Here is a 7,039-nt window from a genome sequence, read left to right as displayed (position 1 = left end):
TTGATGTGGAATGCTACCTAGCATAATACTCAATGTAATTTTCTCTATTGTGGCATGAATGTTTAAATCCAAATGATTCAAAATAAAAGTTCATATTGACATAAGAAATAGTAATACTTCAAGCATACTAACTAAGCAATCATGTCTTCTCAAAATAACATGGCTAAAGAAAGTTCATCCCTACAAAATCATATGGTTTGGTCATGCTTCCATTTTCGTCACACAAGAATGCTCTCATCTTGCACACCCCCGATGACAAGCCAAGTAATTGTTTCATACTTTAGTAATCTCAAACTTTTTTCAACTTTCATGCAATACATGAGCGTGAGCCATGGATATAGCACTATGGGTGGAATAGAATATGATGATGGAGGTTGTGTGGAGAAGACAAAAAGGAAGAAAGTCTCATGTTAACGAGGCTAATCAACGGGCTATGGAGATGCCCATCAACTGATGTCAACATGAGGAGTAGGGATTGCCATGCAACGGATGCACTAGAGCTATAAATGTATGAAAGCTCAACAAAAGAAACTAAGTGGGTGTGCATCCAACTTTCATGCTCACGAAGACCTAGGGCATTTGAGGAAGCCCATCGTAGGAATATACAAGCCAAGTTCTATAATGAAAAATTGCCACTAGTATATGAAAGTGACAACATAAAAGACTTCCTATATGAAGAACATGGTGCTACTTTGAAGCACAAGTGTGCAAAAGGATAGTAACATTGCCCCCTTTTTTATATATTTTTTGGGGCCTTTCTTTTTTTTCTTTTTGGCCTTTCTCTTTTTTTATTATTATTTTGGGACAATGCTCTAATAATGATGATCATCACACTTCTATTTATTTACAACTCATGAATTACAACTCAAAACTAGAACAAGATATGACTCTATATGAATGCCTCCGGCGATGTACCGGGATGGGCAATGAATCAAGAGTGACATGTATGAAAAATTATGCATGGTGGATTTGCCACAAATACGATGTCAACTACATGATCATGCAAGGCAATATGACAATGATGATGCGTGTCATGATGATGAACGGAATGGTGGAAAGTTGCATGGCAATATATCTCGGAATGGCTATGGAAATGCCATAATAGGTAGGTATGGTGGCTGTTTTGAGGAAGATATAGGGAGGTTTATGTGTGATAGAGCGTATCGTATCATAGGGTTTGGATGCACCAGCTAAGTTTGCACCAACTCTCAAGGTGAGAAAGGGCAATGCACGGTACCGAAGAGGCTAGCAATGATGGAAGGGTAAGAGTGCGTATAATCCATGGACTCAACATTAGTCATAAAGAACTCATATACTTATTGCAAAAATCTACAAGTCATCAAAAACCAAGCACTACGCGCATGCTCCTAGGGGGATAGATTGGTAGGAAAAGACCATCGCTCGTCCCCGACCGCCACTCATAAGGAGACAATCTAAGAACACCTCATATTTCAAATTTGTTACACAACGGTTACCATACGTGCATGCTACGGGACTTGCCAACTTCAACACAAGCATTCTTTAAATTCATAATTACCCAACTAGCATGACTCTAATATCACCACCTCCATATCTCAAAACAATTATCAAGTATCAAATTAATCACAGCATCCAATTCACTTCCTATGATGGTTTTTATTATACCCAGCTTGGATGCCTATCATTCTAGGACCAATTTTATAACCATAGCAAATACCATGCTGTTCTAAGAGACTCTCAAAATAATATAAGTGAAGCATGAGATAATAACAATTTCTTCAAAATTAAGCCACCGCCGTGCTCTAAAAGATATAAGTGAAGTACTAGAGCAAAACTATCTAGCTCAAAAGATATAAGCGAGGATAGATCTAAGTAGTGCCATCTTTGGCTCAATTCATAAGTAGCTCGCATGGTAGATTCATAAGGTAATTTGACTTTCTTTCTTGGAAAGTGCTCCATGCCTTTCCTTAATGGAAATTGGAATCTAATATTCCCTTCCTTCATATCAATAATTGCACCAATCGTTCTAAGGAAAGGTTTACCAAGAATAATAGGACAAGAAAGATTGCAATCTATGTCAAGAACGATAAAATCTACGGGCACATAATTCCTATTTGCAACAATAAGAACATCATTGATCCTTACCATAGGTTTCTTAATGGTGGAATCCGCAAGGTGCAAATTTAAAGAGAAATCATCAAGATCATGGAAACCTAGAATATCACATAAAGTTTTCGGAATTGTGGAAACACTAGCACCCAAATCACACAAAACATAGCACTCATGATCTTTAATTTTAATCTTTATAGTAGGTTCCCACTCATCATAAAGTTTTCTAGGTATAGAAACTTCCAAATTAAGTTTTTCATCATAAGATTGCATCAAGGAATCAACAATATGTTTGGTAAAAGCTTTATTTTGACTATAAGCATGAGGAGAATTCAACACGGATTGCAACAAGGAAATACAATCTACTAAAGAACAATTATCATAATTAAATTCCTTGAAATCCAAGATAGTGGGTTCAATGCTATTTAAAGTCTTGACCTCTCCAATCCCACTTTTACCAAATTTAGCATCAAGATCTAACAACTCCGAATCACTGGGATGCCTTTTAACTAAAGTTGACTCATCTCCATTCCCAACATTATTAAGATTCATATTGCAAGACAAAGATTTAATAGGGGACACATCAATAACTTTTAGATCTTCATCATTATTTTCATGGAAACTAGAAGGACACGCTTTTACAAAGTAATCTTTCTTAGCACGCAACCTAGCGGTTCTTTCTTTGCACTCATCAATGGAAATTCTCATAGCTTTGAGAGACTCATTGATATCATGCTTAGGAGGAGTAGATCTAAGTTTCAAAGAATCAACATCAAGCGAAAGTGTATCAATGTTCCTAGCCAAATCATCAACTTTAAGCAAATTTTCTTCAAGCAAGGCATTAAAATTCTTTTGAGGGATCATAAATTCTTTAACACTATTCTCAAAATCAGAGGGCATCTTGTTAAAATTTCCATAAGAATTGTGAATCATAAATTTCATTCTTTCCCAAGATTGGGCAACATGCTCATGATCAAGTTGTTTAAAATTCACAATATTGTTCCTAAGAGAGATGATCTTAGCGGGAGGAAAATACTTAGAGATAAAAGCATCTTTGCACTTATTCCACGAATCAATACTATTCTTAGGCAAAGACGAAAACCAAACTTTAGCCCGATCTCTAAGTGAAAACAGAAATAACTTCAATTTAACAATATCATTATCAGTGTATTTCTTCTTCTGCATCTCACACAAATCAACAAAGTTGTTTAGATGGGTAGCGACATCTTCACTAGGAAGGCCGGAGAATTGATCTTTCATAACAAGATTCAGCAAAGTAGCATTGATTTCACAAGACTCAACATCATTAAGAGGAGCAATCAAAGTACTAAGGAAATCATTATTATTGGTATTGGAAAAGTCACACAATTTGGTATTATCTTGCACCGTCGCGACGAGCAATCCAACACACAAGCAAACAAAGAGGCAAGCAAAAGACAGATGATATTGGGAAAGAGAGGGCGAATAAAACAGCAAGGGTGAAGTGGGGGAGAGGAAAACGATAGGCAAATGGCAAATAATATAATGTGAGGGAGATGAGTTTGTGATGGGTACTTGGTATGTCTTGTGAGCGAAGACCTCCCCGGCAACGGCGCCAGAAATCCTTCTAGCTATGTCTTGAGCTTGCGTTGGTTTTCCTTGGAGAGGAAAGGGTGATGTAGCAAAGTAGCTTAAGTATTTCCCTCCATTTTTGAGAACCAAGGTATCAATTCAGTAGGAGGCTCCTCAAAAGTCCCACGCACCTACACAAACAAACAAGAACCTCGCAACCAACACAATAAAGGGGTTGTCAATCCCTTCACGGCCACTTGCGGAAGTGAGATCTGATAGAGATAATATGATAAGATAAATATATTTTTGGTATTTTATGATATAGATTGGAAAAGTAAAGATGCAAATAAAAGTAGATGGTAAACTTTATATGATAAAAGATAGACCCAGGGGCCATATGTTTCACTAGTGGCTTCTCTCAAGATAGCATAAGTATTACGGTGGGTGAACAAATTACTGTCGAGCAATTGATAGAAAAGCGAATAATTATGAGATTATCTAGGCATGATCATGTATATAGGCATCACGTCCATGACAAGTAGACCGACTCCTGCCTCCATCTACTACTATTACTCCACACATCAACCACTATCCAGCATGCATCTAGAGTATTAAATTCATAAAGAACGGAGTAACGCATTAAGAAAGATGACATGATGTAGAGGGATAAACTCATGCAATATGATATAAACCCCATCTTTTTATCCCCGATGGCAACAATACAATACATGCCTTGCTGCCCCTGCTGTCACTGGGAAAGGACGCCGCAAGATTGAACCCAAAGCCAAGCACTTCTCCCATTGCAAGAAAGATCAATCTAGTAGGCCAAACCAAACTGGTAATTCAAAGAGACTTGCAAAGATAACTTAATCACACATAAAAGAATTCTGAGGAGATTCAAATATTTCTCATAGATAAACTTGATCATAAACCCACAATTCATTGGATATCGACAAACACACCGCAAAAAGAGTTACATCGAATAGATCTCCAAGAAGATCGAGGAGAACTTTGTATTGAGAATCAAAGAGAGAGGAGAAGCCATCTAGCTAATAACTATGGACCCGAAGGTCTGTGGCAAACTACTCACAACTCATCGGAAGGGCCTTGGAGATGATGTAGAGGCCCTCTGTGGTCGATTCCCCCTCTGGTGGAGCGCCGGCGAAGGCTCCAAGATGGGATCTCATGGATACAGAAGGTTATGGCGGTGGAAATAGTTTTTCGTGGTGCTCCTCTATGGTTTCAGGGTACATGGGTATATATAGGAGGAAGAAGTAGGTCGGTGGATGCTCGAGGGGCCCACAAGGGTGGGGGGCACACCCACCTATAGGGGGCGTGCCGGGCACCCTCGTGGCCACTTCCTCTGTTGCTTGACGTCCACTCCAAGTCCCCTGGATCACGTTTGTTCCACAAAGATCGCTTCCGAAGGTTTCATTCCGTTTGGACTCCGTTTGATATTCCTTTTCTTCGAAACACTAAAATAGGCAAAAAAAACAGCAATTCGGGCTGGGCCTCCGGTTAGTAGGTTAGTCCCAAAAATGATATAAAAGTGTAAAGTAAATCCCATAAACATCCAAAACGGGTAATATAATAGCATGGAACAATCAAAAATTATATATACGTTGGAGACGTATCACCCCCTGCCTCGTGGCCCCCTCGGGCACTATCTCGCGTTGATTTTTCTTCCCAAAAATCATAAACATTGCAAAAATATTCTCCGTCCATTTTTATACCGTTTGGAATCCGTTTGATATTGGGTTTCTGCAAAACATAAAACATGCAACAAACAGGAACTGGCAGTGGGCACTGGATCAATATGTTAGTCCCAAAAATAGTATAAAAAGTTGCCAAAAGTATATGAAAGTTGATTATTATTGGCATGGAACAATCAAAAGTTATAGATACGACGGAGACATATCAGATACACAGAGTGACACATCCTAATCTTGATCTATGCCAACCCAACAAACACCTTCGGAGACACCTGTAGAGAATCTTTATAATCACCCAGTTACGTTGTGACGTTTGATAGCACACAAGGTGTTCCTCCGGTATTCGGGAGTTGCATAATCTCATAGTCAAAGGAATATGTATAAGTCATGAAGAAAGCAATAGCAATAAAACTGAACGATCAATTTGCTAAGCTAACGGATGGGTCTTGTCCATCACATCATTCTCCTAATGATGTGATCCCGTTCATCAAATGGCAACACATGTCTATGGTCAGGAAACTTAACCATCTTTGATTAACAAGCTAGTCTAGTCGAGGCATATTAGGGACACTTTGTTTTGTCTATGTATTCACACATGTATCATGTTTCCAGTTAATACAATTCTAGCATGAATAATAAACATTTATCATGATATAAGGAAATAAAATAATAACTTTATTATTGCCTCTAGAGCATATTTCCTTCAGTCTCCCACTTGCACTAGAGTCAATAATCTACTCCCTCCGTTCGTAAATATAAGTCTTTGTAGGGATTCCATTAGGTGGACTACATATGGAGCAAAATGAATGAATCTAAACTTAAAATGCATCTATATACATCTGTATGTGGTTCATAGTGGAATCTCTACAAAGACTTACATTTAGGAACGGAGGGAGTAGTTCACATCGCCATGTGATTTAACACCAATAGTTCACATCACCATGTGATTAACACCCATAGTTCACATCGCCATGTGACCAACACTCAAAGGGTTTACTAGAGTCAATAATCTAGTTCACATTGCTATGTGATTAACACCCAAGGGCACTAAGGTGTGATCATGTTTTGCTTGTGAGATAAATTTTAGTCTACGGGTCTGCAACATTCAGATCCGTATGTATTTTGCAAATTTCTATGTCTACAATGCTCTGCATGGAGCTACTCTAGCTAATTGCTCCCACTTTCAATATGTATCTAGATCGAGACTCAGAGTCATGCGGATCGGTGTCAAAGCTTACATCGATGTAACTCTTTATGATGAACTCTTTATCACCTCCATAACTGAGAAATATTTCCTTAGTCCTCTAAGGATAGTTTTGAACGCTGTCCAGTGATCTACTCCTGGATCACTATTGTACTTTTTTTCCAAACTCATGGCGAGGTACATAATAGGTCTGGTATATAGCATGGCATACTTCATAGAACCTATGGCTGAGGCATAGGGAATGACTTTCATTCTCTTTTTCTATTTTCTGCCATGGTCGGGTTTTGAGTCTTACTCAACTTCATACCTTACAACTCGGGCAAGAACTCCTTCTTTGACTGATCCATTCTGAACTCCTTCAAAATCTTATCAAGGTATGTACTCATTGAAAAAGCTTTATCAAGCGTCTTGATTTATCTCTATAGATCTTGATGCTCAATGTGTAAGTAGCTTCACCGAGGTCTTTCTTTTAAAAACTCTTTGA

This window comes from Triticum aestivum, chromosome 2B (assembly GCF_018294505.1).
Source record: "Triticum aestivum cultivar Chinese Spring chromosome 2B, IWGSC CS RefSeq v2.1, whole genome shotgun sequence".
Lineage (NCBI taxonomy): Eukaryota > Viridiplantae > Streptophyta > Magnoliopsida > Poales > Poaceae > Triticum > Triticum aestivum.
Note: the sequence above shows the minus strand (reverse complement) of the source record.